The sequence below is a fragment of the Erinaceus europaeus genome, chromosome 7 (assembly GCF_950295315.1).
Source record: "Erinaceus europaeus chromosome 7, mEriEur2.1, whole genome shotgun sequence".
Taxonomy (NCBI): Eukaryota; Metazoa; Chordata; class Mammalia; order Eulipotyphla; family Erinaceidae; genus Erinaceus; species Erinaceus europaeus.
Window position 1 is genome coordinate 2,554,790 of NC_080168.1, and position 13,170 is coordinate 2,567,959.

General features: G+C 44.0%; 1 non-coding gene across 1 annotated transcript; it reads left to right on the forward strand.

Annotated features, from left to right (window-relative positions):
- Positions 1-210: 210 nt before the first annotated feature.
- LOC132539576 (U5 spliceosomal RNA) lies at positions 211-323 on the forward strand. Its single transcript, XR_009550918.1, has one exon. It is a non-coding gene; the product is annotated as a U5 spliceosomal RNA (small nuclear RNA).
- The last annotated feature ends 12,847 nt before the right edge of the window (positions 324-13,170 follow it).

A 13,170-nucleotide genomic window follows, 5' to 3' on the forward strand; every position in this document is an offset into this window, starting at 1 on the left:
TATGTTGCAGGTATTTGTGGTAAGACATAAAACCCAAAGCCAGGGGAACGCGTCACTTTTACATATGCGTTGATTTCTGCATTGTGCTCTCGTATTTTGACTAGACAATTATGTAACTTGCTTGGGAGTGTGACTATGGATGTCCTCGGGGGTACAGAGGCAATTCTGGTATAGTCTGTGAGTCGGGGGCACTCCAGGGAACCGTTTTCAACACTCTGGTTTCTCTTCAGATTATATAAATCTGTTGCCTTTTACTAAGGATTTCCATGGAGGGGAACAACCTTGAGTTTTAATTCAATTTTTCAAAAATGTATTAGTGATTTAATAATGATCGATAAGACTGTGGGATAAGAGGGGATAATTCTATACAATTCCCTCTATTAGAGTTCCCTGTCCCATCCCCTCCATTGGAAGCTTCCCTGTTCTTTATCCTTCTAAGGAGTGTAGACCAAAGATCTTTCTGGGGTGTAGAAGGTGGAAGGTCTGAATTCTGTAATTGCTTCTCTGCTGGATATAGACATTGACAAGTAGATCCATACTCCCAGCCTGTTTATAGATTTCTCTAGTGGAGTAAGGTTCACTTTTTTGAGGCCTTGAAGAAAAAAAAAATGAAAGAGAGAGAGAGAGAGAGAGAATCAGCCATGAAACTTTGGAATTCTTATACAACCTTGAACTCCATCACTAGGCATTTCCATTCTGTAGGTCTGAGTACAAAAATTTACACAGATAATTGTGATGCTCTCCCTCCCCCACCCAGCTGAGAATCATAATTTAGTACAGTTGACAGGAAAGTATGGTGTCATATACCAAATCTAGCCCATCATCCGTTTTTTTCTTCGTAATTTAATATTGGTTTATAGAATTCTTATAGATGCATCATTCCACACTGTGGCTGTCACCAGAGTTCTGTGTCCTCCTCCATTCCATTGGGAACTGCAGTGGTTCCCCCAAATCGCAGATATGAGCTGACTTTATAACTATGTGTCGGCATTTATATCTTTCTATAGCTTTCTGCCCATTGTTTTCCATGATCTTGCCTTCACTTTCTTTCTTTTTTTTTTTTTTTAAGTTTTTTATTATTTATTTATTTATTCCCTTTTGTTGCCCTTGTTGTTTTATTGTTGTAGTTATTATTGATGTCGTTGTTGTTGGATAGGACAGAGAGAAATGGAGAGAGGAGGGGAAGACAGAGAGGGGGAGAGAAAGACAGACACCTGCAGACCTGCTTCACCGCCTGTGAAGGGACCTGCCTGCAGGTGGGGAGCCGGGGGCTCGAACCGGGATCCTGACGCCGGTCCTTGAGCTTAGCGCCACCTGCGCTTAACCCGCTGCACAACAGCCCGACTCACCTTCACTTCCTTTCTAAGTCGCCCCTATACCTATTACTACTCCTTTGTGTCTTTTGTTCCTTTCCGCTTCTCTCTCAGATAAGAGAAACAGTTGCCTGGCTTCCTCTGGTGTTTTTCCAATACACCTTCCTTTCATTGATGGCATAAAAACAAATTCCTGATCATCAGTGCTTCAGGTACTGATGGAATTGGGGTTCATCTAGTTATCTTCTCCTGTCTTTCTCCCCCTCTGGGAGTATGGACCAAAATTCTTTATGGGGAGCAGAAGGTGGGAGTTCTGGCTTCTGTCATTGCTTCTCCATTGGACATGGGCATTGGCAGGTGGGTCCACACCCCCAGCCTGTTTCTATTTTCTGCTTGTCGGGCAGGACTCTGGGGAGGCATCCCCTATTTTTGTATAGCTTATGACCAAAGAATAGTTATTACATTTTTAATAGTTGGAAAAATGTTGAAATATTATATTTTTGTAGCATGGGGAAAACAGAATGACATTCAAATTCTGGTGAGCAAGAATAAAGCTTCAGTGTCACACACCCAGCTCATGTGTTTCTGTGTTATCTTGCTGTAGTGACTGAGGTGAGTAGCTGTGACTGGATCCTATGGTCTGCAAAGCCCAAAGTAGTTTATCCTCTGGGAGCCGGTGTGTGAAGAAGGCTTCTCTTCCCTTCCCTTCCCTTCCCTTCCCTTCCCTTCCCTTCCCTTCCCTTCCCTTCCCTTCCCTTCCCTTCCCTTCCCTTCCCTTCCCTTCCCTTCCCTTCCCAACCTTCCCTTCCCAACCTTCCCTTCCCTTCCCTTCCCTTCCCTTCCCTTCCCTTCCCTTTCCCTTCCCTTCCCTTCCCTTGCTTTCCCTTCCTTCCCCTTCCCAACCTTCCCTTCCCAACCTTCCCTTCCTTTCCCTTCCCTTCCCTTCCCAACCTTCCCTTCCCTTCCCTTCCCTTCCCTTCCCTTCCCTTCCCTTCCCTTCCCTTCCCTTCCCTTCCCTTCCCTTCCCTTCCCAACCTTCCCTTCCTTTCCTTTCCCTTCCCTTCCCTTCCCTTCCCTTCCCTTCCCTTCCCTTCCCTTGCCTTCCCTTCCTTCCCCTTCCCTTCCCTTCCCTTCCCAACCTTCCCTTCCTTTCCCTTCCCTTCCCTTCCCAACCTTCCCTTCCTTTCTCTTCCCTTCCTTTCTCTTCCCTTCCTTTCCCTTCCCTTCCCTTCCCTTCCCTTCCCTTCCCTTCCCTTGCCTTCCCTTGCCTTCCCTTCCTTCCCCTTCCCTTCCCTTCCCTTCCCTTCCCAACCTTCCCTTCCTTTCCCTTCCCTTCCCTTCCCAACCTTCCCTTCCTTTCTCTTCCCTTCCTTTCCCTTCCCTTCCCTTCCCTTCCCTTGCCTTCCCTTGCCTTCCCTTCCCTTCCCTTCCCTTCCCTTCCCTTCCCTTCCCTTCCCAACCTTCCCTTCCCAACCTTCCCTTCCCAACCTTCCCTTCCCTTCCCAACCTTCCCTTCCCTTCCCTTCCCTTCCCTTCCCTTCCCTTCCCTTCCCTTCCCTTCCCTTCCCTTCCCTTCCCTTCCCAACCTTCCCTTCCCAACCTTCCCTTCCCTTCCCTTCCCTTCCCTTCCCTTCCCTTCCCTTCCCTTCCCTTCCCTTCCCTTCCCTTCCCTTGCTTTCCCTTCCTTCCCCTTCCCAACCTTCCCTTCCCAACCTTCCCTTCCTTTCCCTTCCCTTCCCTTCCCAACCTTCCCTTCCCTTCCCTTCCCTTCCCTTCCCTTCCCTTCCCTTCCCTTCCCTTCCCTTCCCTTCCCTTCCCTTCCCTTCCCAACCTTCCCTTCCTTTCCTTTCCCTTCCCTTCCCTTCCCTTCCCTTCCCTTCCCTTCCCTTGCCTTCCCTTCCTTCCCCTTCCCTTCCCTTCCCAACCTTCCCTTCCTTTCTCTTCCCTTCCTTTCCCTTCCCTTCCCTTCCCTTCCTTTCCTTTCCCTTCCCTTCCCTTCCCTTCCTTCCCCATCCCTTCCCAACCTTCCCTTCCTTTCCCTTCCTTTCCTTTCCCTTCCCTTCCCTTCCCTTCCCTTCCTTCCCTTCCCTTCCCTTCCCTTCCCTTCCCTTCCCTTCCCTTCCCTTCCCTTCCCTTGCCTTCCCTTCCTTCCCCTTCCCTTCCCTTCCCTTCCCAACCTTCCCTTCCTTTCCCTTCCCTTCCCTTCCCAACCTTCCCTTCCTTTCTCTTCCCTTCCTTTCCCTTCCCTTCCCTTCCCTTCCCTTCCCTTCCCTTCCCTTCCCTTCCCTTGCCTTCCCTTGCCTTCCCTTCCTTCCCCTTCCCTTCCCTTCCCTTCCCAACCTTCCCTTCCTTTCCCTTCCCTTCCCTTCCCAACCTTCCCTTCCTTTCTCTTCCCTTCCTTTCCCTTCCCTTCCCTTCCCTTCCCTTCCCTTCCCTTCCCTTGCCTTCCCTTGCCTTCCCTTGCCTTCCCTTCCTTCCCCTTCCCTTCCCTTCCCAACCTTCCCTTCCTTTCCCTTCCTTTCCCTTCCCTTCCCTTCCCTTCCCTTTCCTTCCCAACCTTCCCTTCCTTTCCCTTCCTTTCCCTTCCTTTCCCTTCCCTTCCCTTCCCTTCCCTTCCCTTCCCTTCCCTTCTCTTCCCTTCCCTTCCCAACCTTCCCTTCTTTTCCCTTCCTTTCCCTTCCTTTTCCTTCCTTTCCCTTCCTTTCCCTTCCCCTCCCTTCCCTTCCCCTCCCTTCCCTTCCCCTCCCTTCCCTTCCCTTCCCTTCCCTTCCCAACCTTCCCTTCCTTTCCTTTCCTTTCCCTTCCCTTCCTTTCCTTCCCTTCCCTTCCCTTCCCTTCCCTTCCCTTCCCTTCCCTTCCCTTCCCTTCCCTTCCCTTCCCTTCCCTTCCTTTCCCTTCCTTTCCCTTCCTTTCCCTTCCTTTCCCTTCCTTTCCCTTCCCTTCCCTTCCCTTCCCTTCCCTTCCCTTCCCTTCCCTTCCCTTCCCTTCCCTTCCCTTCCCTTCCCTTCTCTTCTCTTCTCTTCTATTCTCTTCTCTTCTCTCTCTCTGTTTGTCTCTCTCTCCACTATATAAGATTCTTGGACTTTAGTGGCTGGAAGGAGAGAATGTTTTGCATTTTGAAAACCAAAGCCTTGATTCTGTGTTCACCTCTAATCTCTTTTGTGTTCTATTTCTAATATTTTTTTAAATAAAATCTTTCAAACTTTCATTAGCTATCTTGCTTATATTCTTTCTTCTAATTGATGTGACTACAATCCTGGCACTCAATACCCCTGTCCCCAGCCCCTAGGCCCCCCCTTCTGAAGCCTAACTTTTTGAAAAATTGCCCAGCCAGCTCCAAGGAGACTCTGATTCTGCTTTTAGCTTATGTTTTCTGTCTGATGTTCATAGGTTAATTTCCTTGAGAGATGGCATGCAATTAATGAGACTTATTATGTTAATGAACACACAAGTTATTATTTAATAATTATGTTAGCAATAAAAACAGTTATGGGTTAATTGTTACAATTACTTTAAAAATAATGAGCTGAAGGTTGGATTTATGTCTTTAGTTCAAATAAAAAAAGAAATTTAAACATAGAATTGTGAACAGATGACTGGTGCATAGGAGACAAAGAATGTGTTTATACACGGAATAGGTAATAGCTATCAACCTTACCAGCAAATGAGCTATAATAAAGGTTCTGACACAAAGACTTTGTTCAGAGGGACTTCAGGTATTTCTTCAGAAAATAAAGCCAGTATCAGGACAGCTCAGTTTGGAAAGACTCCCAGGAATCTGTTGTGACGATAGACTCTAGTATCATGGTTATGACAATAGCAATCTTAAACACAAGCTTTAGTTGATTGGCTGACCACTCTTCCTTGGTCTCAAAATAGTCTTTGTTTGCTGGATGTTCATTTTCTCCTCTTCTTATTTCAATGTCCTCATCCTTAAAAAGAGATTTGAAAATTCCCTGGAGGAGCCAGCAGGCGACTCACTGGTGTTGTCATGTATGAGGACCTGGATCTGAGTCTGGGGACCACAACATGAGAGCATCTGCAGGGGTAGAGCTTCATGGGTAATGGAGAGGCACTACAGTCCTCATCTTCAGTGTCTTTCTCTCTCCCTTCCTTTCTCTGTGTCTCAACATCTAGAGCAGGTGCAGGTGCAAGACAACTTTTTTTTTTCTGTCAACAACCATTTGGATATTTACAGCATCATTAATGGGTGGGACAAAATCATCAGCTGAACAATAACCACTTGACCTGATTTACATCTTACTGTATTTCAGCCGCCAAATTGCGGATGCTACCATGACTCCAACCTGACCTCCTCAGGTGGAACACCTCACCAATGTGTCCTGGAACCTCACTTCTCCAGAGCCCTGTCCCACTAGGGAAAGACAGAAACAGGATGGGGGTGTGGGTCCACCTGCCAACACCCATTGCAGAGCAATGCAATGCACCCATTGCAACACCCATCACACAGCAGCAATATATTGATGATGGTTATGTTTTCCTGAGTTGGAGGAAGAAGTGATGTAATCAACAAACTATGTCTGTCATGGTCAGTCCTTTCCATTCAAGACTACTGACTTGTGTATTTTTCTGATGTTTTAAAATATATTGTCTGACCTTCCACCTTCTGCACCCCATAATGTCTCTTCATCTATGGGATAAAGAATAAGAAAGCTATCAGGGAAGGGGAGGGGATAGGGAGTTCTAGTGGTGGGAATTGTGTGGCCCTGTACCCCTTTTATCCTATGGTTTTTGTCAGTGTTTCCTTTTCATAAATAAAAATTATGGGGGCCAGAGCCAAGATGGCAATTTGGTCACAGAGGTTGACTTAAGCTCCATCAAGCAGCAGCCTGTGACTGGGGACTCTGGATAGTGTAGGATACTGGGCCATAAGCAGGAGGATGAATTAAGGGTCCTAACGGTGATACCACTCTTGGGTTAGAAAATAGAGGCCAGGAGGAAAAAGAAAGGAAATTTTTTGATTATTTCTGAAGCTCATCCTTCCCCCCCACCCCAGAACCAGCCCCCAGAGGCTGGACAGCTGCACCTGGTAGGCTTCCCACTGAGCTATTTACCAAGATTCCTGGCTTACCAGGGATGTCATTACAAGCCTTTTCCTGTCCTTCCCTCTCTTTTTTTTAAGTGGCTGGAGCTCTATTTGAGTGACAAAATATCTGACCAATGAGAGCCTCACCCCTACCTGGGAAAGACTAACTAGAGGTTTTTTTTTTTTTTTTTTTTTTTGGATACTTCTTACAATCGGCTGTCTTTGCTCAGGCTGCCAGCAGCCAATCTACCCGAAGCAGTCCAAGCTGCAGACTGACTGTTAGGCTTTTTTATTCTGTTCTATCTTATTATTACTATTATTATATATGTGTCCCCTTTGGTCCCCTCCTTCTGGTTGACCAATATTAACTATTGTTGTTTTTTCCATTGCTAGGTGACTGGGTGTCCTATCCAGTGTGAGAGGAACTTGTTTCTACCTTTTCCCTTCTCATCTTTTTCCCACCTTCTAGCTAATTCAAAAAAACAAAACAAATAAACGAAATAAACTCTTTCCTTTCACTGCTCTTTTTTTTTCTTTTTCTTCTCATCTTTTATTCCTTCCTCCTTCTTTTGCTTTCTGAATTCATTGATACTCATTTGTGAATTATTTGGGGGAAGAAATCTGACTCAAAGTTGGCTCTCTGTGTGTGTGTCTCTCTTCTCTATTTCCCTTTCTTTTCTTGCTATACCTAGAATTTACAGTGGACAGTAGATTTGCATAATTTTCTATTCTTGCTTTCCCTTTTGCTTTCTTTTTCCTTTGGATTTGGTCACTGTTTTTTCTTGGACAGGAGGTGTTGTTTGGCTAACTGGTATTGGTTCAACTGCATCAATCCTTGCTTCAGTTACTATTGTTGTAATCTCTGAGGTTGGGTGACTACATATGTCATCAAGGTATTTAATGTAGCATGGCTTGTACTCAAAACACAACAACTGAAGAACGACAGAACAGAAAAATAAAAAACAAATCAATAAAAAAATGGCTAAATCAAGAGAAAATAAAACTGCTACTACAATTAATCAAGACAGGAGCCCAGAAGAAACACCAAATCAGTCAGAAGTAACCACAGATAAGAAAAGTATGCAAGCAATGATAAACCTAATACTCACAGAAATGAAGACAACTATGGAGGAAAGGGCTATCAGAATTAGGGAAACAACAGATGAGACCCTTAAGGAAAACACAAGCTACCTCAAGGTAATTAGAGAACTGAAAGCTGAAATAGCTGAACTAAAAGGTCAACTAGCAGAACAAACTAATACTATACCTGAACTGAAGAAAGAAGCTGAGGGAAGGGAAAGCAGGCTAACAGAAGCAGAAAATAGAATTAGCCAGACAGAGAATGAGCTAGAGAAAATTAAGAAAGAGGTGAAAGAGCTCAAAAAGAGATTGAGAGACACTAGAAACTATAACAGAGACATTATACAGAGACATTTGTATAACTGCTTGCCAGAGGAATAAACAGAGGAAGATAAGGTAAACATTAGAGAGGAAATTATAGAAGAAAACTTCCCCAGACCTAAACAACAGAACAGACATTAAGATTCAAGAGGTCCAGAAAGTCCCAAACAGAATCAACCCAGACCCGAAGACCCCAAGACACATCATAGTTACAATGAAAAGAAGGATAAAGAAAGGATCCTAAAGGCTGCAAGAGAAAAACAAAAAGTCAAATACAGGGGAAAACCCATAAGATTATCAGCAGACTTCTCCACTTAAACTCTAAAAGCCAGAAGAGACTGGCAAGATATCTCTAGAGCCCTGGATGAAAATGGGTTTCAACCAAGGATAATATATCCTGCTAGACTTTCATTCAAACTAGATGGAGGGATCAAAACCTTCTCAGACAGACAACAGTTAAAGGAGGCAACCATCCCCAAACCTGCCCTGAAAGAGGTATTAAAAAACCCCTTATAAACAAGAACATCACCATAATACTTGCCATATATCAGAGCAAATAAAAAATTGTTGAATAATGGAATTAAATACATTAAATCCATAATATCAATAAATGTCAATGACTTAAACTCACCCACTAAAAGACACAGAGTGGGAGGATGGATCAGGATACACAACCCAAGCATATGCTGCTTGCAAGAATCCCATCTGACCCAACAAGACAAACACAGGCTTAAAGTGAAAGGATGGAAAACTGTCATACAGGCTAATGGACCACAAAAAAGTCAGGGACAGCCATTCTCATCTCTGACACAATAGACTTAAAATTAAATAAAGTAATAAAAGATAGGCAAGGCCATTACATAATGATTAGAGGATCAATCAACCAAGAAAATTTAACAATTATTAACATCTTTGCACCCAATGAGGGACCATCTAAATACATCAAACACGTACTGAAAGAACTAGAAAAATACATCAATAGTAATACAATAAAAGTGGGAGATTTTAACACCCTACTCTCACACTTAGACACATCAACGAAGCAGAGAATCAACAAAGAAACAAGAGAATTAAATGAAGAGATGGACAGACTAGACCCCCTGGACATTTTCAGAGTTCCTCACCCAAAAAAACTGGAATGCACATTCTTTTCAAATCCACACAGCACATATTCTAGTATAGACCACATGTTAGGCCCCAAATACACCATCAACAAATTCAAGAGCATTGAAATCATCCCAAGTATCTTCTCAGATCACAGTGAAATAAAGCTAACATTTAACAACAAACAGAAAATTACTAAAAGTACCAGAATTTGGAAACTCAACAGCATGCTGCTTAAGTACCACTGGGTCAAGGAGACTACAGGCCAGTTTCTCTGATGAACATAGATGCCAAAATATTAAACAAGATCCTGGCCAACCAGATACAGCAGTATATCATAAATAAAAATCATATGAAAAATGTATTGTCTTCTTGTTGTTGTTGTTTGTTACTTTATTAGTGATTTAATAATGATCAACAAGATTAAAGGATAAGAGGTGTACAATTCCATGTAATTCCCACCACCAGAGTTCCATATCCCATTCTCTCCATCGGAAGTTTCCCTATTCTTTTTTTTTTTAATTTTTTTTTATAAAAAGGAAACATTGACTAAACCATAGGATAAGAGGGGTACAACTTCACACAATTCCCACCACCAGAAATCTGTATCCCCTCCCCTCCCCTGACAGCTTCCCTATTCTTTAGCCCTCTGGGAGTATGGACCAAAATTCTTTTTTTTTTTTCCTGTTAATTTTTTAGTATTTTTATTTATTGCATAAAGACAGCCAGAAATCCAGAGGGTAAGGGGAAAAAGAAAGGGAGCAAGACAGACACCTATAGCACTGCTTCACCACTCACAGACCTTTCCCCCTGAAGGTGGGAACTGGGGGCTGAACCCAGGTCCTTGGACATTATAACACTTGCACTTAACCAGGTGTGTCACCACCCAGTCCCAAGACCAAAATTCTTCATGGAGTGCAGAAGGTGGGAGGTCTGGCAGAATCTGTAAATGCTTCTCTGTTGAACATGGACGTTGGCAGGTCGATTCATACTCCAAGCCTGTCTCTGTCTTTCCCTAGTGGGGCAGGGCTCTGGAGGGGTGAGGTTCCAGGACACACTGGTGAAGTTGTCTGTCCAGGGAAGTCAGAATGGCATCATGGTAGCACCTGCAACTTAGTGGCTGAAAAGTGGTAAGATATAAAGGAGAACAAATTGTTTAATAGTCAGAAACTCAAAGGTAAGAATTGAGCAGATGGAACTAGGGGTCTTCCTATGGAAAGAAGCTAAGAAATTCCAAGGGGTCTCATAACTTTAGTAATTTTTGCCTGAGCCCAACAGCTAACATGCTGGTGGACTAAAAGTACTGTCTGGGAATATGATGTCAGAGTTGAGAATAGGGCTAGAAAGCTGGGTTAGGGCAGAGGGTAGTTGACAAACATGAGGAAAATATATAAATACTGTAAACTCTTAACCCCAATTGATCTGACCTAGAGGTCATATATATTCATATTTAGCACAGGAGCCTGTGTGACCTCTGAATCCCTGTCAGTGTGAGCTCACAGTTCATGGTCACAGCTGGGAACATTTTGGCTGCACTCATTTTAGGACTCATCTTCCTCGAGCGGCAGACTAGGCTATGGAGAGTGGGACACTTCCATTTAATACTGATGATTTCTCTTTCCTTGGCTTGACTTACACTTTAGATTACTGAATTGGGGGTGGGGGGAGACTCTAGAGGTTACCTCATCCAAATAACTAATTTTTCAAATGAAGAAGGAGATGATCATTTGTAGCAGACTTGGAAGTAGAATTCTAACCCATGATACCTTGTTGACACCCTGTGCTTTCCTGATTACTTGTAAGTTTTGCCACAAATTATCTATTTTTTCCCACTGGGATACCATTTTGCAGTTTTCAATCTCTTTCATACATAGCACCTCACTGGACCTTTATAATACTCAACAAGGTACACACAGATGCTACTGTCTGCCTTTTAGCTAGGAAAAAAAAAAATGGGAGTCACTTGCCCAGCCCCACACCATCAAGGCTAGAAGCAATCTTTCAGTTGGCGTTGACTGTCCTCATATTGTTTCATGATGAGGGAAACAACAGTCATGTCTTTCAAAATACAAGAACACTGTTACTCTGCAAAAAAAAAAATATATCAATTTTCACATTTGAAGAATTTCCCATGTTTCTGTGTAGACAAGTACATACATGCACATGCACATCTAAGATGCATATATGTTTACACCGAAGACACACATACGTGTGAGAGAGACCAGAGCGCTGCTTTACCATCTTATTTTTACTTGTCTTTGTCTTTCTGTCTTTCTTGTGTTTGTGTGATACCGGACATGAACCCAGGGCCTCACACATGCAAGGCATGAGCACTGTCATGGAACCACCTTCTTTGGCATATTTTGTTCTATCTCTGTGATATTTACATGGCAGCAAGGGGAAGCTGTGAACAAGGCAGTTCTCTGAACACTTCTCTGGAGATCAGAAGTGTCAGCAAGATGATGGTGTGCCAGTGTCTGTTCAGGGCGCCATTTGCCGGTCTAGCTTCGCAGGCAGGAGACAGACTACCAGGGACTCATGGCTGAGCTGGGAAGCAGTATCTTGTTTATTAATCAGATACATCGCCTTTTATGCATCTCTTCACCCGAAGTGGCAAGGGAAAGGAAATGACTAGGAGAGGGGGCAGAGCAAAGAAAAAAAGAGTATGAACAGAACATGGAAAGCTTCCATCTAACCAGTGGGGATTAAACCAACACCCTGCACGCAGGGCGGGACCCAGGTAAAACAGTGATTATGTAAATAGACCACATCGTAAGTAATACAAGGGGACCTAATGTGATGATCAAAACAGAAGGTCTTATAAGCAGAATTTAGAAGCAGACCAACAGTGCTGAGCAGTGCCACCGGTGGATTCCTAAGCCCCGGAACTTGTAAACTTTCGAGAAGGCAGCGGAGAGGAGCTGGCTCTCCTGTTTTGCATGCACAAGGCCACAGATGAGGCCATCTGCATCACCAGGCCGCAGCAAAGAGCTCCAGGAGTGTCAGAACAGTGCTTTATCTCGTGTCCCCCTTTCCCCCATCCACCCCCCCCCCCAGTGAAAACACCAGGGAGGTGTCTCGTGGCTCGTTCTTGTGGGATGTGTGAGACGTGAGGGGTTCAATATAGTGCTGCATCAAAAATATGTAAATGGTGGGTGTGGGTGGTGGTGCATTTGGGTGAGCACGCGTGTTATGGTGCACACAGAACCGTGTTCCAGCTCCCAATTCCCACCTGCAGGGGGAAAGCTTTGCAAGTCTTGAAGCAGCACTTCTGGCGTCTCTGTCTCTCTCCTTTTCTACCTCTTCCTCTCCCTCTCAATTCCTGGCTGTCTCTATCCAATAAATAAATAAAGATAATTAAAAAATGAAAAATATAGGTAAATAAAATAAAAGTGCAAAAAAAAAAAAGAATCTGAAAAGTGAGGATAGAGAAAGTGATGTGGGGAGGGAGGGGGCCAAGGCAAGGAAACAGAAAGGTGGGGGGTAGAGATGCTGAATCTTTGCTTTTAGGGCCTGGGGGCTGTGGAAGGTGGGGGTGAATGATGTCAGGAGACCAGGGTTGATATTTAGAACTACCTACTTGTCCAGTTTTTTTGTTTGTTTGTTTTTTGATGGAGAATCTACATCTTTGCTTTATTTGGAGTGGCCCAGGGCAGTAGTAAAAAAAAAATGAGTTTTTTTTATTTTTTATTTTTTTATTATTATATTTATTTATTTATTGGATAGAGACAGCCAGAAATTAAGAGGGAAGGGTGGGATGGAGAGGAAGAGAGACAGAGAGACACGCGCAGCCCTGTTTCACCACTCGTGAAGTTTCTCTCTGCAGGTGGAGACCGGGGACTCAAACCTGGGTCCTTGTGCATGCGTTGTAACATGTGTGTTCAACCAGGTGCGCCACCACCCAGCCCCCAAAACGAATGAGTTTTATAAAAGCTTTTACTCACGTTCTCCCAGGTCCTGGCAGACATAGCCAATGTGAATAAACAGCCAGGAATAGTTAGTAAGACAAGCTTAAAATGACTAAACATGTGGTCCAGGAGGTGGCTCAGAGGCTAAGGCACTAGACTCTCAAGCATGAGGTCCTGAGTTCAATCCCTGGCAGCACATGTACCAGAGTGATGTCTGGTTCTTTCTCCCTCTCCCCTATCTTTCTCATAAATAAAAAAAAATGACTAAACATATAACTTATTGCATTAGCTAAGTGCCAGGCATGGCTTTAAATATTCAGTGTGGGTGCTAACTCATTGAGTTCTCACAGCTCTGTGAAGACTCTGTCTTCTGCATCGTGCAGCTAGTCCAGGGGAG